General features: G+C 42.9%; 1 protein-coding gene across 3 annotated transcripts in view; it reads left to right on the top strand.

The window, feature by feature from the left end:
• The window catches only part of MAP3K2 (mitogen-activated protein kinase kinase kinase 2), a 104,739-nt gene that overhangs the window by 1,538 nt on the left and 79,204 nt on the right, over positions 1–23,997 (top strand). Inside the window, exon 1 of one of the 3 annotated variants that reach the window (XM_066233129.1) lies at positions 15,657–15,717. The exons of the other annotated variants lie outside the window; for them this stretch is intronic. The gene's annotated coding sequence lies outside the window, so the exon portion shown is untranslated. Of the gene's footprint in view, positions 1–15,656; positions 15,718–23,997 lie in introns of those variants that run through there. 3 annotated transcript variants of the gene reach the window in all.

Genomic DNA, 23,997 nt, shown 5'->3' with positions numbered 1-23,997 from the left:
CTTGGACCCAAGGTCGCTGGCTCCAGCAGGGGGTTACTCCGTCTGCTGAAGGCCCGCGGTCAAGGCACATGTGAGAAAGCAATCAATGAACAATTAAGAAGTCGCAATGCACAACGAGAAACTGATGATTGATGCTTCTCATCTCTCTCCGTTCCTGTCTGTCTGTCCCTGTCTATCTCTGCCTCTGTAAAAAAAAAAGAAAAGAAAAAGTAGGTCTTTACCTTTCTCTTTACAGAGGAAAGTGTTGATAAATTTGAGTCTTTGAAGCTTCATGCACAGTTGCAAATGTTTAAGAGATCTATTAATGCAAAGTTACAATACTCTGTAATGTTCTCTAGTATATTGCAAGGTTTAAGAAAATTTGTAGTTGACCATCTTTGTAATGTTTGTAGAGAAAGTATCAGAGTTAAGTGGATTCACAGATTGACTTACTTGACTAAAATGTAAAATGTTGAGCCTTGTTGAATTATGTTGAATATTGGTTATCTAATCATGCTGTCCATGTGTCTCTTTTGAGAGAACTAGCTGTTAAAGGTTTATCTCATATGTATAATTGGATTACACTGTAGTCTCAATATATTTTTTTAAATAGTTTTATTTATACAGTCAATTTTAACGGGTGACATTGGTCAACGAGAGCACTTAGATTTAGAGAAAACATCTCCAGATCATTTTCACATTCGATTATGTTGCATACCCATCACCCAAAGTCAAATTGTCCTCCCTCACCCTTCATTTGGTTTTCTTTGTGCTCCTCCCCTCTTCAACTTCTCCCTCTCCTCCTTTCTCCTTCTCTTGTAACCACTGCACTCTTATCTATCTATGTCCATGAGTCTCAATTTTGTGTCCTACCTGTGTATGGAATCATACAGTTCTTAGTTTTTTTTTGATTTACTTATTTCACTTCGTATAATGTTATCAAGGTCCATCCACGTTGTTGTAAATGATCCGATCTCATCATTTCTTATGGCTGAGTAGTATTCCATTGTATATATGTATCACATCTTCTTTATCCAATCTTCTATTGAAAGGTTTTTTGGTTGTTTCCATGTCTTGGCCACTGTGAACAATGCTGCAGTGAACATGGGGCTGCTTGTGTCTTTACGTACCAGTGTTTTTGAGTTATGGGGGTATATTCCCAGTAGGAGGATTGCTGGGTCATATGGTAGTTCTTAATTTTTTGAGGAACCACCATACAGTGATACCTTGAGATACGAATTTAATTTGTTCTGTAACGGAGCTCGTAAGTCAGTCAACTTGTATATCAAATTGCCGATACTGGACTCATGCGCCAATGCGCCAACTAGCGGCAGCTTCCCGAATCATGACTCATATCTTGGAATTTTGCTCAGATCTCGAACAAAAATACTGACCTAGTTGCAGCTCGTATCTTAAAAATTCGTATGTTGGTCTGTTTGTATCTCAAAGTACCACTGTACTTTCTTCCATAATGGTTGTTCTACTTTACATTCCCACCAACAACAGTGAATGAGGGTTCCTTTCTCTCCATAGCCTCTCCAACACTTGTTATTACCTGTCTTGTTGATAATAGCTAATCTAACAGGTGTGATCTCATTGTAGTTTTGATTTGCATTTCTCTAAAAGCTAGTGATGATGAACATCTTTTTTTTTTTTTTTTTTGTATTTTTCTGAAGTTGGAAATGGGGAGGCAGTCAGACTCCCACATGCGCCCAACCTGGATCCACCTGGCACACCCACCAGGGGCGATGCTCTGCTTATCTGGGGCGTTGCTCTGTTGCAATCAGAGTCATTCTAGCGCCTGAGGCAGAGGCCACAGAGCTATCCTCAGTGCCCGGGCCAACTTTGCTCCAGTGGAGCCTTGGCTGCGAGAGGGGAAGAGAGAGACAGAGAGGAAGGAGAGGGGGAGGGGTGGAGAAGCAGATGGGCACTTCTCCTGTGTGCCCTGGCCAGGAATTGAACCCAGGACTCCTGCACGCCAGGCTGACGCTCTACCACTGAGCCAACTGGCCAGGGCCTATTCTTGTTTTTTTAATTTTTTTTTTAACTTTTTTTCTAAAATTTATTTTTATTTATTCATTTTTAGAGAGGAGGGAGGGAGAGAGAGAAAGAGAGAGAGAAAGGGGGGAGGAGCAGAAAGCATCAACTCCCATATATGTCTTGACCAGACAAGTGCAGGGTTTTGAACTGGCAACCTCAATGTTCCCATGTCGATGCTTTATCCACTGCACCACCAGAGGTCAGGCCTATTCTTGTTTTTACTGTGCTCCTGTTGGAGCTTTTACTTGTGATTTTGTTTTGTTTTGTTCTTTGTATCTGGTCGGATAACCCCTTTTAGTAGTTTTTGAAGTGGGGAATTTCTGGTGATAAATTCCCTCATCTTCTCTATATCTGTGAATGTTTTTATTTCCCCTTCATATTTGAAGGAAAGCTTTGGTGGATATAGTATTCTTGGCTGGAAGTTCCTCTCTTTCAGTACTTTAAATATTAGGATCCACACTCTTCTGGCTTGCAGAGTTTCTGCTGAGAAATCTAATGGTAACTTAATGGGCCTTCCTTTATATATTGTAGTCTTCTTTTCCCTGGCTGCCTTGAGGATTTTTTCTTTGTCATTGATTTGTGATAATTTCATTATGATGTGCCACGGAGTAGGTCTCTTGAATTTGAACCTCCAATTCTTTCCACAGGCTTGGAAAATTTTCATTGATTATTTGTTTGAATATGTTCTCCATTCCTTTTTCTCTCTCTTCTCCTTCTGCTATATACCCATTATTCTTATATTACTCTTTCTGGTGGAGTCAGACAGTTCTTGTAGGGCTTTCTCATTTTTTTAAATTTGTGAGTCTTTCTCTTCTCTCTGTAGTATCTCTAGTTGCCTGTCTTCTATGTCACTAATTCTCTCTTCTATCTGGCCTGTTCTATTAGCTAAGCTTGTCACCTCGTTTTTCAGTTCATGTATTGAGTTTTTCATCTCTGTTTGGCTCCTTTTTATAGTTTCAGTTTCCTTGATGAAGTATTCTTTTTGTTCATTAAATTGTTTTTTGAGCTCACTAAATTGCCTTTGAGAGCTTTATTATATTTCACTGAGTATTTTTAGGACTTCAATTTTGAATTCCCTGTCATTTAACTCCAAGGTTTCAGCGTAATTGAAATTTTTTTCTAGAGATTTTTCATCATTTATCAGCGCTACGTATCTGTCTTTTGTATTCATGATATTTGATTTCTTTCTCCTTAATGGCATTTGAGAGTGGTGTTGTTAATAACACTAATAAGAGATAACTAAGAAAGTAAAATAAAAGTTGAAAAAATACAGTGAAAAAATGAAAATTCGGTAATGATAAGTAGAACAAAAACTACAGAGAACAAGGAGCAGGAACTGAGGACTGATGAAAGAATAGAGAAAAAAATGAAGTCAAAAACAAGCAAAATATTACAAAGAAAAGTATGAGTCCAAACTAAAATAATTTGATGATAAATGACAATTGGATGAGAGCAAAAAAGGAAAAGAAGAAAAAAGGAAAAAAAGATAAAGGAAAAGAAACAACAAGGGAGAATAAAGAGAAAAAAAGAACAAAAACCAAAATACAAAACAAAGAGAAAGAAAGAAAAAAAAAACAAGTAAAGGTGTCTGAAATGAAACCCTCACAAAAAACAAGAATGAAAAAATGTAACAACTATGGATAATGTAGTTTAAAAGGAAAATAATAAAAAAAGAAAAAGGAAAGTAAAAATGACTAAAAGTGTTAAATGTAATTTTCTGGTTTTGAGAGTTAGCTTCTTTTTTTTGGGCAGGTGGTGCTGTACTCTGAGTTTTGCTTCTGTGTGGGTCTTGGGTGGAGGTCTGCTGTTGTGTCACTGTCGCAGTGATGTAGGCTGGACCTCAGTCCCATTGGCAGGTAGGGCTTGTTAGGGCTTTGCAATTATATGGCTCTAGTAATGGCAGTCTTTCAGTTTTCCAGGCGCCTCTCTGCATGTCCCTCCCACTGGAGCTAGAAGCCTGGAGACTTAGCTGTGGGGTCTGCCTCAGCTACTGTCCTTGCAGTAAGGGAATATATGCATAGCCAAGTCCCCCCTCCAGTGCTGCTCAAAGCATAGTTCTGGGGAAGGCAGTGGGAACCAGAGCTGCCAGCAAGAGCAGGCAGGGCAGGATACAGACCAATGGCCAAGTTCCTTTCTGTTATACACAGGCAAAATTCTATGGGTTGGTGGGCGTATCTGCATGCCTCAGTGTGCCATGGTTTTAATCTCTATGGGCTTTTCCCACTTGCACTGCTTGGTAGCCCATGACAGGCCATGTGTGTGTCCAGCTCCCATGACTCTAGCAGTGCTCATAGACGATTGCAACCACCAGTCAGGCACCCAGCGAGGGCATTCTCAGGCCAAGGGTCTTGGCCCATGTGCGCACCTGGCACTGGAGATCGTGGAGCCAGGAATGCCTAAAGATGCTGGTGCCCCCACAGGTGCCCAGCGCCGACAATCTCGAGCTAAGCACCCTGGTCCCTGCACATGCCCTGTGCTGTGGATCGTGGAGCCAGAAGTGCCCAAAGACGCTGGTGCTCACACAGGTGCTCAAGGTTGTTAATCTTGGGCTAAGCACATCAGGCCTTGTGCGTGCCGGCTCGCTACCCAAGCTGATGATGCTAGGTGGAGCCGCTAGCACTGCGCCGGTGATCGTGGAGCACAAAGATGCTGGTGCTGGCCCACGTGGGCACCCTGTGCTGGTAATTTTAGGTGGATTCCACTGCCCTTGTGCATGCCCAGTGTCTGCGATCTCAGGCAGAGCCAGTGTGTTCTTTCCTTTGTTTGGGCATCGACCCTAACTCAGGTCCATCCCTACTAGCCCAGTCCCTCCTCTTAGCTGGCTCCAAACAAAATTGTCCCTACCTCAGATCAGCACAGAAAGCGAAATGCCCGTCCTTCGCCTTATACAGGGTAGTCAACCTTTTTATATCTATGGTCCACTTTTGTATCTGTTAGTAGTAAAATTTTCTAACCGCCCACCGGTTCCACAGTAATGGTGATTTAGAAAGTAGGGAAGTAACTTTACTTTATAAAATTTATAAAGTAGAGTTATAGCAAGTTAAAGCATATAATAATAATTACTTACCAACTACTTTATATGGGATTTTCGCTAAGTTTGGCAAAATAAATCTTTATAAAACAACTTACTATAGTTAAATCTATCTTTTTATTTATCCTTTGGTTGCTCCGCTACTGCCCACCATGAAAGCTGGAATGTCCACTAGTGGGCGGGAGGGACCAGGTTGACTACCACTGGTCTTATATATTTAGCCACTTAGCCACTTTTTCACCCATCATACCTTTGTCTGGTGTGTGTAAATTTTTGGTGCTCCTAAGGTTTTTTTTCTGTGTTTAGTTGTTGAATTTGTTGAAATTTCAAGGGGACAGATTGGGAGTATCTCTCACGCCGCCATTTCTCTGACATCACTCTCATAGTCTTAATCTTTAAAGCAGTGTTTTAGGTGGAGCTTTCATTTCTCTTAACCTTATTGTCACCAAAGGGGTATACTATATTTGACAGATGGTAAAAATGAAGTCATGCTAGTTCTTGACAGTTTCCACAGCTTTGGTTTCAGGCTGTTTTCCCCCCCTTATAAAACTGGTGCTCTCTAACCCTCCTTTCCGTTTTATTATGAAGCAATTTCAGACATACAGGAAATTGGTAGTAGTGAACATTCATATGATAACCCTCTAGATTCAACATTTATCAACATCTTGCCATATTTGCTTTATCTGTAAATATGTAAATTATTTCTGGCTGAACCATTTGAAACTAAGCTGTAGATGTCATGATATTTTATGCCAAAATATGTCAACATGCATCTTCAAAGATGACCTTATTTTATTTTTTATTTTTTTGTATTTTTCTGAAGTTAGAAACCGGGAGAGACAGTCAGACAGACTCCCTCATGCGCCTGACCGGGATTCACCCGGCACACCCACCAGGGGGCAACGCTCTGTCCCTCCGGGGCGTCACTCTGCCGTGACCAGAGCCACTCTAGCGCCTGGGGCAGAGGCCAAGGAGCCATCCCCAGCGCCCGGGCCATCTTTGCTCCAATGGAGCCTCGGCTGCGGGAGGGGAAGAGAGAGACAGAGAGGAAGGAGAGGAGGAGGGGTGGAGAAACAAAAGGGCGCTTCTCCTGTGTGCCCTGGCTGGGAATCGAACCCGGGACTTCCACATGCCAGGCCGACGCTCTACCACTGAGCGAACCGGCCAGGGCCTACATTTTTTTACATATGCAAAATACCATTATTGTTAATATGTTTTTAATTGATTTTAGAGACAGAGTGAAACATTCATTTTGTTGTTTCACTTAGTTGTACTTTCATTGGCCCCTTCCCATGTGTCTCATGGCCAGGAATCAAACCCGCAACCTTGGTGTTTCAGGATGATGCTAGCCCAGTGGTTGGCAAACTCATTAGTCAACAGAGCCAAATATCAACAGTACAACGATTGAAACTTCTTTTGAGAGCCAAATATTTTAAACTTAAACTATATAGGTAGGTACATTCCTTATCGAGGTAGTGCCCGCATGTGGTATTTTGTGGAAGAGCCACACTCAAGGGGCCAGAGAATCCCTTAATGTAATCTCATGCTTATCCATATTTAAATGTCCCTATCTGTATTGAAGGGTCTTTTATGGCTTTTTATACCCAACCCCATCATACCAGGATTCCAATAAAGGTTTTTGCTGCATTTGGTTGTTAAATCTCTGGTCTATTCTAATCTAGAACAGCCTCATCCCCACCCTTTTAAAATCTGAATTTTTAAGAGATCAAACCTGGTGTTCTATAAAATGAATCACACTCTTGGTGTTTTTGACTCCCCCACCCCCTCCTGCATGGCGTCAGTAAGAGTTTTCCAACTATTGCCACTTTATTAGCTAACTGCAAGAGATTTAAAGGGTTGGTGAGTTTCAAGTGAAATCTTTTTTGGGCAAGAATAACTACTAAGTGATGCTGTGTACTTCATATTGTTTTCCACCAGGAACTTGATATATACCATCAAGTTTGTTTATGATGCTGAGTTTGATCACTTGGTTAAGGGGGTAAAGTATTTTTTTCTCCACTGCAGTTAGCATGTAAACTGTGGCATGATAAATTAGCACTATAGTGCTGGCCTCCTTGCCATTCATCTTTCATCTGATAGTTGTAGCATCTGTTGCTGATCCTTGTAAGGCTAACTTCAATTTCGTTTGTTGGTCTATAGATGGAAGCAGAATCAGAGGATTTTGTAAAATACCCTGTGCAGCTGTATGTATTAATCAGATTCTGATTTTGTGGATTTTTAAGATTTTTAATTATGAATTTAAGTCTCCTGTTATGCATTAAAGAAAGACACCTAGCTTAAAAAATGGTAAAATTCTTTTTTTTTCTTTGTATTTTTCTGAAGTGAGGAGTAGGGAGGCAGAGACAAATTCCCACATGTACCCAACTGGGATTCACCTGGCCTGCCCACTAGGGGGCGAGGCTGTGCCCATCTGGGGTGTTGCTCTGTTGCAACTGGAGTCATTCTAGCATCTGAGGTGGAGGCCATAGAGCCATCCTCAGTGCCTGGGCCAACTTTGCTACAATGGAGCCTTGGGTGTGGGAGGGGAAGAGAGAAATAGAGAGAAAGAAGAGGGGGAAGGGTGGAGAAGCAGATGGGTGCTTCTGCTGTGTGCCCTTAAATGGGAGTGAAATCACAGACATCCACATACTGGGCTGACACTGTATAACTGAGCCAATCGTCCAGGGCCAAAAATGGTAAACACCCCCCCCCCCCCTTTTTTTTTTACAGCGACAGAGAGAGTCAGACAGGGACAGGCAGGCAGAAACGGAGAGATGAGAAGCATCAATCATTAGTTTTTTGTTGCGCGTTGTGACACCTTAATTGTTCATTGATTGCTTTCTCATATGTGCCTTGACCACGGGCCTTCAGCAGACTGAGTAACCCCTTGCTCGAGCCAGCGACCTTGGGTCCAAGCTGTTGAGCTTTTGGTCAAACCAGATGAGCCTACGCTCAAGCTGGTGACCTCGGGGTCTCGAACCTGGGTCCTTGGCATCCCAGTTCGACGCTCTATCCACTGCGCCACCGCCTGGTCAGGCAAAAAATGGTGTTTCTTTTAAATTTTTCTTAGCCAATATTTGTTGCACAGGAATAACCAGAAATATAATAAAGGAAGAGTAGATTTACTAAAAAACTTTTTTTTTTTGTATTTTTCTGAAGCTGGAAACGGGGAGAGAGTCAGACAGACTCCCGCATGCGCCCGACCGGGATCCACCCGGCACGCCCACCAGGGGGCGATGCTCTGCCCCTCAGGGGCGTCGCTCTGCCGCGACCAGAGTCACTCTAGCGCCTGGGGCAGAGGCCAAGGAGCCATCCGCAGCGCCCGGGCCATCTTTTGCTCCAATGGAGCCTTGGCTGCTGGAGGGGAAGAGAGAGACAGAGAGGAAGGAGGGGGCGGGAGTGGAGAAGCAAATGGGCGCTTCTCCTGTGTGCCCTGGCCGGGAATCGAACCCGGGTCCCCTGCACGCCAGGCTGACGCTCTACCGCTGAGCCAACCGGCCAGGGCTACTAAAAAACATTTTGAGAAACTGTCCATTTTCTGGTGTAATGGGGGAGTACTGGATTAAGAGAAGATCTAAATTGTTTTCCTGATTCCAACACTATGTGGTTTTCTTTTTAAACGTTATTCTGTTCTAATTTCATAATGATTAAATTAGTAAACATGAATTTCTGATAACAGATGATGTTGATTACATTTGGAGGTGAACCTCATTTTAATTAAGTCAGATCAAAATAAATCAAAATACATGTAAGTTTATTTCCCAACTAATTAACTGACATTTGGTAGGTAATTATTTTTAAAAAGGGTTAATAATAGAATTTACTAAACTAACACATTCTTATTAATAGTATGATTTAATTAGTGGTACAATTTACATGAAATTTTCCCACACATCCTTTGTAAATCAGGATTGAACTGTGTATGTGGAAATAAAAAACCTTTTTTATAATCCTGAAGTGTTTTGTGAGGTATATCTACATCTGTATATACACACAATTATAAGACATGTGTCTGTATAACTTCATCTTTTGTCTTGAATATTGAATATTCCTGGGATTTATTGGGAACATTGGCTGACTTCCTTTCTCTTGGTCGTTAATTACATTATTATTTTTTTGTAACATTGAATTTTTGCCTTTATTGTTAGTTGTCTTAGATTTATTGACTTTTATTGATTTTAATTTTTTAAAAATTTTTATTAGCCCTGGCCGGTTGGCTCAGTGGTAGAGCGTCGGCCTGGCGTGCAGAAGTCCCGGGTTCGACTCCCAGCCAGGGCACACAGGAGAAGCGCCCATCTGCTTCTCCACCCCTCCCCCTCTCCTTCCTCTCTGTGTCTCCCCCTCCCACAGCCGAGGCTCCACTGGAGCAAAGATGGCCCGGGTGCTGGGGATGGCTCCTCGGCCTCTGCCCCAGGCGCTAGAGTGGTTCTGGTCACGACAGAGCGAGGCCCCAGAGGGGCAGAGCATCGCCCCCTGGTGGGCAGAGCGTCGCCCCTGGTGGGCGTGCCGGGTGGATCCCGGTGGGGCGCATGCGGGAGTCTGTCTGACTGTCTCTCCCCGTTTCCAGCTTCAGAAAAATACAGAAAAAAAAATTAAAAAAAAAATTTTATTTATTCATTTTAGAGGAGAGAGAGAGAGAGGCTGGGGAGGAGCAGGAAGCATCAACTCTCATATGTGCCTTGACTGGGCAAGCCCAGGGTTTTGCCAGCGACTTCAACATTCCAGGTCGTCGCTTTATCCACTGCGCCACCACAGGTCAGGCGAGAATTTGTAGCTGCCTCTTCTGAGCCCTGAGGTTGTTTTAAGTATCTGCTGCACTCCTAGTCTGGCTTTTATCTACTCTTGGCCAGTGTGTGTGGCCTCTATTCCTGATACGACATTGCTCTTCCCCCTACCTCACCTGGCACTTAGGCACTGATGTGGTTTCGCTGGCTGCAGCTCAGGCTACTCTGTTGTCATGGGGGGCCTCCTCTCCTCACTGGGCTCTCCCCCCACGGCGGGTGTGAGGGATGCCTCTTCAGGCTCCGCTCCTGGCTGTTGCTGTGCATTGCCTAGTTCCACCCCCTGTTGGCGCGGCAGGATCCCTTGCTGGGCTCTACCACCTCTCAGTCTGCTGGATTCCTCATCCCACTGCACCCTCTTCCCCACAGGAGGCCTTCCTGTCCTCTGAGTGGACCAAGCTTCGGTCCCCCAGCCGGCTCTCTGGCTCCTCGGGGGGTACTCAGCAGGTTGAGGGAGCTGTGTAGCCCAGACCTCAGCACTCAAAACCTGTGTCCCTGATGCGCCTTTTGCTTCTAAGTATCTTTTTGCACTGACTGGGGCAGGAGAGCCTCTGGTGGACAGGATAATTGCTTCCCTCTGCTGGCTTGGTTCTCCCAGGAAGAATGGGCACTTTAGGTTTGGGGAGTGACCCAGTACAGGGGTCAGGGTGGCTGTCACCCACAGTCTCTTCCTGTGCCCCTGAGACTACAATTCTCTTCTCGCAAATCCAGTCCTCTAAGCGCTCTCGGCTCCAGGAGCCCCAGGTATGGTTGTGAACGAGGTTTTCTGCATGATCCCTTTAAGACAGTGCTTGGGGTTGAGAGTTCTGTCTCCCTCTTTTTTTTTTTTTTTTAACAGAAACAGAGGGAGTCAGAGAGAGGGATAGACAGACAGGAACAGAGAGAATTGAGAAGTATCAATCATCAGTTTTTTGTTGCGACACCTTAATTGTTCATTGATTGGTTTCTCATATGAGCCTTGACCGTGGGCCTTTAGCAGACCTAGTAACCCCTTGCTCGAGCCAGCGACTTTGGGTCCAAGCTGGTGAGCTTTAAGCTCAAATCAGATGAGCCCGCGCTCAAGCTGGTGACCTCGGGGGTCTCGAACCTGGGTCCTCCACATCCCAGTCTGACGCTCTATCCACTGCGCCACCGCCTGGTCAGGCGAGTTCTGTCTCCCTCTTGCAATCAGTGTTCCAGCTCTTCTTTCAGCTAAATACTGTCTGTGTGCCTCCTATAGTCTCTGGGGATCTAGGTTGGGGTTCTGGTCCTGTGGCTGAGGTCCCACAACTCTTTGGGCAACCCACTCTGCTGTGAGAGACCCTCTGGGCTGCTCTCTTCTCCGCCTTTACTACCAGCTCAGTGTGGTTCCTTCGGTGATGCTTGATTATAGATTCCTCTTAATTTAGTCCAAAGTTGGTTTTTCAAGATGATTGTTCCTAAGTTAAGTTGTAATCCACTTTGGTTATGGGAGGTGGGAGTTGTAACATCCGCCTACTCCCTCGCCATTTTCTCTCTCCTTTATTTAGATTGTTTCTTAAATTTTTTGTTATACTTTCTTTTTCCCATTGACGTGAGGATAGGAATAGTCTTTGGAGTCCTTTTTGTAACTACCACACTGCCTTTCTTAAATGTCCTCAGTGTCCCAGTCTGATGCTCTATCCACTGCACCACCGCCTGGTCGTTAAATGTCCTCAAGAGTGTTTTGTTTGAGATTCATAGTATCATAAATTTAAAAAGCACTGTATGGTTTATACACTTTGAAAGTTTTTCTAATTGTAGTTTTTTCACCCATATGTGCAGGTAGTCATTTCGTGTGGGACTTAATAATTAATCATGACAAATCAAAAGAATAGTTTTTTTTTTTTCCTTAGGTGAAAGGACTCCTGCATGTACCTGACCAGGATCCACTCTGCAACCCCATCTGGGGCCAATGCTTGAGTACAGAGCCATTTTAGCATCTGTGGCTGACACTCCCAGCTATCCCCAGCACCTGGGGTGATGTACTCAAACCAGTCAAGCCACTGGCTACAGGAGGGAGAGAATGAAGAGAGTGAAAGACAGGGAAGAGGGAGGGGTGGAGAAGCAGAAGATCACTTCTCGTGTGGCCTGACTGTGAATTAAACCTGGGAAGTCCATATGCTGCACCAATGCTCTATCCACTGAACCACTGGCCAGGGCCCAAAGGAATAGTTTAATGTGTGATTTTATCAGCATTCTTTTGGTAACTTCCAAATTGGGACCCCTAGTGGGCACTACCTTGGGACAGATGTTTCTAGAGCACTCTGCATTTGCCTCTACAGTTGCACTTACCACATTACTCTATAAGAGTCTCTGTGTACTCTACCAGGAATTTAGCTCTTCAAGGGCAGAGGCAGTGTTTTGTTGATTTTGGTGCTCCAACACCTAGAACAGTGCTTGGAACCAGATGTTTATAAAATAGAGAATTGGCAAACAGAAAGGACTACCCTTTGCAGTGTTACAAGATTCTTTTTTCCCTCCAAGATTCATAAAAGATGTTGCCTACCAAATCTCTGATTTATGAAAGTTTTGTTTTGTTTTATTTGCATTTACTGGGTAGGCACTTAAAAATACTCAATCTTCAGTAGCAACTCATTGAATTAGTTACCGTTATTATAACCGTGAGGGAACTGAAACATAGACAGTTAGCTGCTTGCCTGTGTTCACATTTCTTGTGTGTGAGGGAGCTGGGACTTGAATGCAGGTAGTGGCTTGGGAACCTATGCTCTGAACAGCTGCACCATGCTGCTTCTCTGCTGTGTCATGGCAGCCAGAAAATTGGGTTTGCTTTACCAAAGTAATACTATCATTTATGGAATACCTACTGTGTACTCTGGTGGGGCGAGCATTCCAGGAGGCTTTGAAGATGAGGCAAGAGTTGAACTAAATTAGCAAACCCTACATATTGACTGATTGTGATTGTAATGTTTATTGAAAAAAACACCGTAAATACAGAAAAGATACGGAAGAAAAATAGAAGTAGTAAGCAATTAAGAGTATGAACTTGAGAGTCAGACCTGAATGTGAGTCCCAGCTTTACTATTTGACCTCTTTAAGAGCCTCACTTTCCTTATCTGTAAAGTAGAGATAAATGTACCTAATTCATAGATTTTAATGAGGTTTAAATGAGATAATATATTTAAGTGTTTTTCAATTGCTGGTCCATGGATCAGTCACCAGAAATTTAATGCTGGTCTGCAAAAGTTAACCACCCTGATGTTGTATGAAGATTATAGACCCAATGATCTTAGTCAAATTTGCTTATGCTCAGGGTGATCTCTGTCTTAGTGGTTCCTAAAATAATTCTTCTATTTTCACTGATTCTCAAGTGTAAAAAAAGTTGAAAACCACTGATAAGTTGAGTATGTGCCTAGTATATAATAAATGTTCAAAAGCGTTATCAGTTATTATAGAAATCTATAGTCTACACAGGTGTAAACCAAAATTAATTTTAGACTGTAATGAAAATTAAAAATGTGTATTTGAACAAAAGGATCTGCAGCCCAGGATATAGATTCAGGTAGCAACCTAAATTGTGCTCCACTGAGACAAAAGGGAGGCTGCCTTTTAGAGTGAAAATTCCTGCCCAGGTCCCAATTAGGTTTGTTTTATGTAAATAAGGTATCAAAATTGTGCAGTTCCTATTGGACAGGGTATGTCTCAGTCTCTTAGTAGAAAGATGAAGCCAGGGTTTCCTCCTCTTCCTCCCCCTCCTCTTCTTCCTCCTCCACTTCTTCCTTTTCCTCCTCTTCTTCCTCCTCCACTTCTTCCTCTTCCTCCTCTTCCTCCTCCTTCTCCTCTTCCTCTTCCTCCTTCTCCTCTTCCTCCTCCTCCTCCTCTTTCTCCTCCTTCTCTTCCTCCTCCTCTTTCTGCTCTTCCTCCTCCTCCTCCTCTTCTTCCTTCTCCTCCTCTTTCTCCTTGTCTTTCTCTTCCTCCTCCTCCTCTTCTTCCTTCCGTTCTCCTCCCTCCTCCTTCCTCCTCCTTTCTCCTCCTATTCCTCCTTTCTCCTTCCTCCTTTTTTCTCCTTTTTCCTCCTTCTTCCTCCTTCCTCCTCCTTTCATATGTGCCTTGACCATGCAAGCCAGAGGATTCATACTGGCAACCTTAACATTCCAGGTTGACGCTTTATTCACTGCGCCACCATAGGTGAGTCAAATGAATCTTTTTTTTTTTTTTTTTTACAGGGACAGAGAGAGAGTCAGAGAGAGGGATAGACAGGGACAGACAGATAGGAATGAAGAGAGATGAGAAGCATCAATCATCAGTTTTTTCTTGTGACACTTGAGTCGTTTATCGATTGCTTTCTCATATGTACCTTGACCGCAGGCCTTCAGCAGACCGAGCAACCCCCTGCTCGAGCCAGCAACCTTGGGTCCAAGCTGGTGAGCTTTTTGCTCAAGCCAGATGAGCCCGTGCTCAAGCTGGCAACCTCGGGGTCTTGAACCTGATTCCTCTGCATCCCAGTCTGACGCTGTATCTACTGCGCCACCTCCTGGTCAGGCCAAATGAATCTTCTTGGCATTTGTATTTCCCCATTGGGGGAAAGCCCCAAAAGTCTAAATTCAGGATCGATTCTGAAGGACTGACATAGTCTTTTTTTTTCTTTTTTTACAGGGACAGAGAGGGATAGATAGGGACAGACAGACAGGAACGGAGAGAGATGAGAAGCATCAATCATCAGTTTTTTGTTATGACACCTTAGCTGTTCATTGATTGCCTTCTCATATGTGCCTTGACCAGGGGGCTACAGCAGACTGAGTGACCCCTTGCTCAAGCCAGCAACCTTGGGCTCAAGCTGCTGAGCCTTGCTTAAACCAGTTGAGCCTGCACTCAAGCTGGCAACCTCAGGGTCTCGAACCTGGGTCCTCCGCATCGCAGTCCGATGCTCTATCCACTGAGCTACCGCCTGGTCAGGCTGACACACGGTCTTATTCAAATTGATAAGAGCTTTAATAGGAGAAATTTACATACAAAGGCAAAGCAGCTGCTCCTGGTGGTGGCAGGCTGGGGAAAATCTGTACTCCTCCCAGAACAGGGTCCCTTTTTATAGGGGTTAACACCATAAAGGGGGTTGGTTAATAGCAAAACCATATGATGGGTAGTCACGTAGACCATCAGGAAGAACAGTGCATCTCGAAGTTAAAAGATAACAGGGAGTTACTATACTTATAACATTCATTAACTTCCCTCCTGGGGCATGAAGTTTGACATCCAGCTTTCAGAGCAGTCATAGGAAGTGCAGCACCTCTTAGTTGCCATTGCTGCTGGAGCCATATTGCATCTCTAAGTGAGTTCTACACCTCACCCCCGATGTAATATGGAGTCTTTCATTCTATGCAATGATTTTCCTTAAGTTCCCTCAGACTGTTTGTGCCCTAACGGGGTGGGCATCTGGGTAGAGGAAGGCATTTCTTCTCAGATCCAGCAGTCGTTCTCATACTAGAGTAATGACAACTTGTGAGCACAGGTGGCAGATAGGTTACTTGGCACACTATGACCGGAAAGACAGAGGAATTACAGGCACCAGCAACAGCCAATCATAAGCCTCAGGCAAAATATGGGCTACTTTGTCATCTGTACTAAGAACTGTAGCTGGGAGCAGTGTCTGCCCTGATTTGCAAAACCCATGGAGCAGTTGGAGGCACTAACATAGGGGAGGAATGATATCACTGAAAAGGTGTGCCCTTAGTGTTTGGTCTTACAGGTTCTGCACCATCAGCTGACAAGTGGGTGTTGGAAGCAATCAAGGTGTTATCTGCAAGTTAAAATATTTTCCTTCCCTATAGGCTCCAGTGAGCCCAGACCATCTGGGGGGAACCTGCCATATCCAGGGGGAGATTGGTCCCTGGTCCTAGGTCATGTGGAGTGGTCATTATGTGGCCTCAGGTATGCGTCCATTCAGCAGCCAAGCTCTCCAGCTGCATCCTCTTTGCTGTCAGTGGTCTACTGGTTAAATGTGGTACACACTAGGTTGTGCTTGTCTGGTGTAGCTGCTGAGTTCCAGCAGAGCTTCTGGTAGCCTGTGCATCCATCCCTGCAAGGAATGAATCTGTCTTTGCAAAGCCTGCGTCAATAGTTCATTCTTCCTCTCAATCAATCCAGATGCTTTAAGATTATAGGGCAGACGTGAGTGCCATGTTACATTGTCCTTGGTTCATTCCTGCATCTGGTGACCAGTGAAATGAGTCCCTGTACAGTAGCCTTCTGGGTTGCTTGCAGTAGGCCAGTGGCAGTGTCGACACTTGTCAGAGTGTACCTGCAGTTGTGAGACAGTAGGAAGGGCCCCATGTAATATAACTGCCATCTCATGGCCAATGCTCCTGCACTTGCTGTGTGCCCAAGATGCCGTGGCAACTGTCTGTTGTGTTCAAGAGAACAAGGGGTACAGTCCTGGCAGGCTTCCTAATATGGGCATATGTGAGGTGCATGCCCATTTGGTGATTTCCCAAAGAGTGTGTGCCCTCTTGCATCCAGTCTTTCTCTGTAGCCAGTGAGCCACTTCGTGAGGGTCACTTCCTTCCTCTATGTATTGGACCTGGGCCAGTTGATTGCCTCCTGATCTGGAGGTGACTTTATACTGTGGGCCAGCCCATGATTCACTGTGATCTCCAAGCCTCTTGTCCTTTCCCATATCTTGTCTCACATTTCAGGTCTCCAAAGTGGGCAGTGCTGAACTTCCCAGTTGTCTATTTTCCATTGTCCCATCCACAAAGTGAGGCCTTTGTACATAGCCCAGCTGTCAGTCACCAGAATGATGGGGCTCCGTTCTTGCATCAGTTTCATCCAAGCCATTCACATCTCTGCCCATTGACTGCTTTGCTGGCGTCCTCCATCCAGCCCTATAGTGTCTGTCCTGGGCTCTGTGGCTACTGTGATTCAGTGGGGCCAGTTCCCCTTAGCAGACCTATCAGTGTACCAGACAGTGACAGGAATTGATGCCCAACCTTTAATATGTGACTCTTTTTAGTGAGAGAGCAAGTGAGAGGGACAGACAAGGGAGAGAGATGAGAAGCATCAACTCATAGTTTTGACACCTTATTAGTTCATTGATTGCTTCTCATATGTGCCTTAACCAAGGGGCTTCAGCCGAGCTAGTGACCCCTTGCTCAAGCCAGCAAACTTTGGGCTCAAGCCAGCGACCCTGCACTCAAGCTGGTGAACCTGCGCTAAAGTCAGATAAGCCCATGCTCAAGCCAGCCACCTCAGGGTTTAGAACCTGGGTCCTCAGCATCCCAGGCTGATGCTCTATCCACTGCACCACTGCCTGGTTAAGCTGATATGTGACTCTTAATGGTGGGTGTGTCTGCAGGCCCATGTTAGTATCCTCAGGATAATTAATATATTCATTAATATATGTGATGGGCCCAGGATGGCATGTAGCTCAGTACTGAGTGGACTAGTAGATAGGGCACATCGTTGCTGCAGATGGGCATACCACTTGTGCAGGGTAGTGAACTGGGCCACCCCTGACTGGGGTTAGCAAACTCATAGACCCATTGGCAATAGGTTATTGCAGTGGTAGTCAGCCTGGTCCCTACTGCCCACTAGTGGGCGTTCCAACTTTCATGGTGGGCGGTAGCGGAGCAACCAAGGTATAAATAAAAAGATAGATTTACCTATAGTAAGTTGTTTTATAAAGATTTATTCTGCCAAACAGCAAAAATCGACATAAAGTACTTGGTAAGTATTATTATATGCTTTAACTTGCTGTAACTCTGCTTTATAAATTTCATCAAGTAAAGTTACTTCCCTACTTTCTAAATCACCATTACTGTGGAACCAGTGGGCAGTTAGAAAATTTTACTATTAACAGAGATACAAAAGTGGGCAGTAGGTATAACAAGGTTGACTACCCCTGGGTTATTGTGTTCTTTGTGACACTGGCAGGGCTTTTGTGAAGCTTACTACATGCTGTAAACTAAGGTACACTGCCAACACTTGTTTCTTCATGGGTCTGTACCTCTCAGCTCCCTTCCATTATTGGGACCAGGAACCTAGGGGCTCCTTTCTCTGATTTTATTTTAGCTATAAACCCCACACAAAGCCTTCTGGATAAATTGAAACATCCAATTCACAAGGGTAGGTTGCACCCACCACCACCAGTCCTGAGTTTAATTGCCACCTTTGCACTGGTAAAGGCATCAGTGTGCTCTTGTCTCCAATCACAATCTGTACAAGGACCCAATAGCTGCAGTAGGTGGAGAAAAGGCCTCCAATATTTCAGCAATGCCAAGATTGATTGCAGTTGTACCGTTGATTCTGGCATAGGGTAATTCTGAATGTTGTCCAGCATAGCAGCTGGAATGAATTTTATCTTACTAGACCAGACAACTCCCAAGAATTTGTTGGAGGACCCAGACCTTTGCACTTTGGCTGTGGTTTATGGCTCATCTGTTTTCTAGGTGCTCCACATCGATACAGTATATATACTGCTCACAAAAATTAGGAGATATTTCAAAATAAATATGAAGTGATAAAAAAAGAAGCATTTGATTTTTTTTTTTATTAAACAAGAACATCAGAAAAGCAAAAAACAAGTCAAAGAAAGTTGTTCAGTTATGCAGATGAGATGCAAAACTAACTTTTATATCATTGGTGAAAACGCACTATACAAAAGGCTGAAAGTACTGGAGTATCTGCATGTTCCCTGATCCTCTAATTTTTGTGAGCAGTATACTTTGCTCTTAAACCATGACAGATGGCAGGACTATGAGATAGCCTTGCAGAACACCTGAAATGTCCAGTGTTCTCCTTTCCAGTTGAAGGCAAACTGGTCTTGGCTTTGCAGATCTGTGGAAATAATGAAGAAGGCATTAGCATCTAATACAAAGTGAAGTGTCCCCAGAGACTGACAGACTTCATTTAGTAATTGAGCAATGTTAGGGATGGGGTGTGGATTGGGGGAACTTTTATTTTTTTATTCACTTTAGAGAGGAGAGAGAGTGAGAGAGAGGGAGAGAGAGAAAGGGGGGGAGGAGCTGGAAGCATCAACTCCCATATGTGCCTTGACCAGACGTGCAGGGTTTTGAACTGGCAACCTCAGCATTCCAGGTGGACACTTTATCCACTTCACCACCACAGGTCAGGCTGGGGGAACTTACTTTATTAAGCTCCCTGTACTCCACTGTCATTTTCCATGATTTGTGTGGCTTATGGACTGGCCAAACAGGGATGTAAAAAGGACTATTGGTGGGGCAGACTATGCCCACTCTGTATAGTTCTTTAACTGTATTGGTGATTTCTGCATGTCCCCTCAGGTGACTGATATTGATTGCCTCACTCATATCACCTGCTTCTGTGTGAGGAACTTCTCTGGTGTCCATTATGCCTTTCCCCTAAACCATGGGCTCTTACTTGCAAATGGAGATTTGCGATTGTTGTGGATATTTGACCTAATTGAGCTAAGATGTCAATGCCCAATTTATATTCAGCAAGGTGAAATAAAGACTTGATAGGATCTTGGTGGCAACCAACAAGACAAATGTGCATGCAGAGCGAGACTTCCTTCACCTTTAATTAGGTGACCAATCATCCTCCATTAGGAAGTTTTGTCCTCCCTTGAAAATAGCCCTCCTACATGTCCTCGTTTTTGATATTGGAAGACTAACCTGTAAATGTCCCTATACGATCGATGCAGAGTTGATTCATTGAGTGTGATATGAAATATTTGTATCTAAATTAGTACTTTTTTCCTTACAATTATTATTAAAAATTAATAGGCATGTGAGCATAATTACCATAGAAAATATTACAAATGTTTTTATTTTTATTTTTTAAAATTTATTAAATTTAATGCAGTGACATTGATAAATCATGGTACATATGTTAAAGAAAACATCTCTAGATTATTTTGACATTTGATTGTGCTGTGTACCCCTCCCCCAAAGTTAAATTGTCTTCTGTCACCTTCTATCTGGTTATCTTGTGCCCCTTCCCTCCCCGAACCCCTCTCTCCTTCTTTGCCCCCTCCCCCTCCCCCACTCCCACCCCAGTTACCATCACATTCTTGTTCATGTCTCTGAGTCTCATTTTTATGTCCCTTCTATGTATGGATTCATAAAGTTCTTAGTTTTTTTCTGATTTACTTATTTCACTCCGTATAATGTTATCAAGGTCCATCCATGTTATTGTAAATGATCCGATGTCATCATTTCTTATGGCTGAGTAGTATTCCATAGTATATATGTACCAAAGCTTTTTAATCCACTTGTCCTCTGACGGACACTTGGGCTGTTTCGAGATCTTTGCTATTGTGAACAATGCTGCCACAAACATGGGGGTGCATTTCTCCTTTTGGAGCCGTTCTATGGTGTCCTTGGGGTATATTCCTAAAAGTGGGATAGCTGGGTCAAAAGGCAGTTCAATTTTCAGTTTTTTGAGGAATCTCCATACTGTTTTCCACAGTGGCTGCACCAGTCTGCATTCCCACCAGCAGTGCAGGAGGGTTCCCTTTTCTCCACATCCTCACCAGCACATATTCTGTGTTGTTTTGTTGATGAGCGCCATTCTGACTGGTGTGAGGTGATATCTCATTGTGGTTTCAATTTGCATTTCTCTAATGATTAGTGATGTTGAGCATTTTTTCATATGCCTATTGGCCATCTGTATGTCCTCTTTGGAGAAATGTCTATTTATCTCTTTTGCCCATTTTTGGATTGGATTGTTTATCTTCCTGGTGTTGAGATTTACAAGTTCTTTATAAATTTTGGTTATTAACCCCTTATCAGACGTATTGTCAAATATGTTCTCCCATTGTGTAGTTTGTCTTTTTATTCTGTTCATGTTGTCTTTAGCTGTGCAGAAGCTTTTTATTTTGATATAGTCCCATTTGTTTATCCTGTCTTTTATTTCACTTCCCCATGGAGATAAATCAGCAAATATATTGCTCCGAGAGATGTCGGAGAACTTACTGCCTATGTTTTCTTCTAAGATTCTTATGGTTTCACGGCCTACATTTAAATCTTTTATCCATTTTGAGTTTATTTTTGTGAGTGGTGTAAGCTGGTGATCTAGTTTCATTTCTTTGCAGATAGCTGTCCAATTTTCCCAATACCATTTGTTAAAGAGGCTGTCTTTACTCCATTGTATTTCCTTACCTCCTTTGTCAAATATCAGTTGTCCATAGAACTGTGGGTTTATTTCTGGGTTCTCTGTTCTGTTCCATTGATCTATATGCCTGTTCTTATGCCAGTACCAGGCTGTTTTGAGTACAATGGCCTTGTAGTATAACTTGATATCAGGAAGTGTGATACCTCCCACTTTATTCTTCTTTTTTAAGATTGCTGAGGCTATTCGTGTTCTCTTTTGGTTCCATATAAATTTTTGGAATATGTGGTCTATATCTTTGAAGTATGTCATTGCTATTTTAATTGATATTGCATTGAATTTATAGATTGCTTTGGGTAAAATAGACATTTTAATGATTTTTATTCTTTCTAACCATGAACACGGTATATGCTTCCACTTGTTTGTATCTTTGTTGATTTCTTTTATCAATGCTTTGTAATTTTCCGAGTACAAGTCTTTAGTCTCCTTGGTTAAGTTTACTCCTAGGTACTTTATTTTTTTGGTTGTAATTGTGAAGAGGATTATTTCCTTAATTTCTCTTTCTGACTGTTCATTGTTGGTGTATAAAAATGCCTCTGATTTCTGAGTATTGATTTTATATCCTGCCACTTTGCTGAATTCATTTATCAGGTCCAGTAGCTTTTTGACTGAGACTTTAGGGTTTTCTATATACAATATCATATCATCTGCAAATGATAGTTTTACTTCTTCTTTTCCAACTTGAATGCCTTTTATTTCTTCTTCTTGTCTGATTGCTGTGGCTAGGACTTCCAGAACTATGTTAAATAAGAGTGGTGAAAGGGGGCACCCCTGCCTTGTTCCTGATCTTAAGGGGATTGCTTTTAATTTTTGCCCATTGAGTATGATGTTGGCTGTGGGTTTGTCATAGATGGCCTTTATCATGTTGAGGTATGTTCTCTGTATTCCACTTTGCTGAGAGTTTTGATCATGAATGGGTGCTGGATTTTATCAAATGCTTTTTCTGCATCTATTGAAATTATCATATGGTTTTTCTCCTTTTTGTTTATGTGATGAGTCACATTGATTAATTTACGAATATTGTACCATCCTTGTCTCCCCAGAATAAATCCCACTTGATCATGGTGTATGATTTTTTCCATATATTGTTGGATCTGGTTTGCTAATATTTTGTTGAGGATTTTAGCATCTATATTCATCAGAGATATTGGCCTATAATTTTCTTTTTTTTTTTTTTTTAACTTTTCTGAAGCTGGAAACGGGGAGACAGTCAGACAGACTCCCGCATGCGCCCGACCGGGATCCACCTGGCACGCCCACCAGGGGGCGATGCTCTGCCCATCCGGGGCATCGCTCTGTCGTGACCAGAGCCACTCTAGCACGTGGGGCAGAGGCCATGGAGCCATCCCCAGCGCCCAGGCTATCTTTTGCTCCAATGGAGTCTCGGCTGCGGGAGGGGAAGAGAGAGACAGAGAGGAGAGGGGGAGGGGTGGAGAAGCAGATGGGCGCCTCTCCTATGTGCCCTGGCCGGGAATTGAACCCAGGACTTCCACACGCCAGGCCGATGCTCTACCACTGAGCCAACCGGCCTGGGCCTATAATTTTCTTTCTTTGTGTTGTCTTTGCCTGGTTTTGGAATCAGAGTTATGCTCGCCTCATAAAAGGAGCTTGGAAGTCTTCCTTCCTCTTGAATTTTTTGAAATAGTTTGAGAAGGATAGGAGTTAGTTCTTCTTTGAATATTTGGTAGAATTCCGTTGTGAAGCCATCGGGCCCCGGACTTTTCTTTGTTGGGAGTTTTTTGATAACTGTTTCGATCTCATTTGTTGTAATCAGTCTGTTTAGGTTTTCTGATTCTTCCAGATTGATTTTTGGAAGATTGTATGTTTCAAGGAATTTGTCCATTTCATCTAGGTTGTCTAGTTTTTTTGGCATACAGTTCTTCATAGTATTTTCTTAACAATATTTTGTATTTCTGTTGTGTCAGTTGTTATTTCTCCTCTCTCATTTCTAATTTTATTTATTTGAGTCCTCTCTTTTTCTTGGTGAGTCTAGTTAAAGGTTCATCAATCTTGTTTACCTTTTCAAAGAGCCAGCTCCAAAAATAAATAAAAATTAAAAAAAAATAAAAAAAAGCCTGACCTGTGGTGGCCCAGTGGATAAAGCGTCGACCTGGAAATGCTGAAGTAGCCGGTTCGAAACCCTGGGCTTGCCTGGTCAAGGCACATATGGAAGTTGATGCTTCCAGCTCCTCCCCCTTCTCTCTCTCTGTCTCTCCTCTCTCTCTCCTCTCTCTCTCTCTCTCTGTCTCTCTCTCCCTCTCCTCTCTAAAAAATTGAATAAATAAAAAATAAATAAAAATTTTAAAAAAACAAAGAGCCAGCTCCTAGTTTCATTGATCCTCTGTATTGTTTCTTTAGCCTCTATGTCATTTATTTCTGCTCTGACCTTTATTATTTCCTTACTTCTACTACATTTGGGCTTTACTTGCTGTTCTTTTTCTAATTCTTTTAGATGCAGGGTTAAGTTGTTTATTTGAGCTTTTTCTAGCTTTTGAAAATGTGCCTGTAGTGCTATGAACTTTCCTCTCAGCACTGCTTTTGCTGTGTCCCATAAATTTTGAGTTGTTGTATGCTCATTGTCATTTGTTTCTAGGAATTTTTTTATTTCTTCTTTAATCTCATTCTTAATCCATTCATTATTGAACAACCTGCTATTTAGTTTCCATGTGTTTGAGAATTTTTGAGCTTTTCTGTTGTGATTCATTTCTAGTTTCATGCCATTGTGATCGGAGAAAGTGCTTGATATGATTTCAGTTTTCTTAAATTTGTTGAGAGTACTTTTGTGCCCTAACATGGGGTCTATCCTAGAGAATGTACCATGAGCACTTGAAAAGAATGTATATTCTGCTGCTTTAGGGTGAAAGGTTCTGAAGATATCTATTAAATCGAGTTGATCTAGTGTTTCCAATAAGTGTGCTGTTTCTTTGTTAATTTTCTTTCTTGAGGATCTATCTAGTGATGTTAGTGGGGTATTGAAATCCCCTACTATTATAGTTTTGCTGTTGATCTCGCCCTTTAAATCCATCAAAGTCTGCTTTGTATATTTGGGTGCTCCTATAT

The sequence above is a fragment of the Saccopteryx bilineata genome, chromosome 5 (genome assembly GCF_036850765.1).
Source record: "Saccopteryx bilineata isolate mSacBil1 chromosome 5, mSacBil1_pri_phased_curated, whole genome shotgun sequence".
NCBI classification, from domain to species: domain Eukaryota; kingdom Metazoa; phylum Chordata; class Mammalia; order Chiroptera; family Emballonuridae; genus Saccopteryx; species Saccopteryx bilineata.
This window is presented reverse-complemented; position numbering and strand designations above follow the sequence as displayed.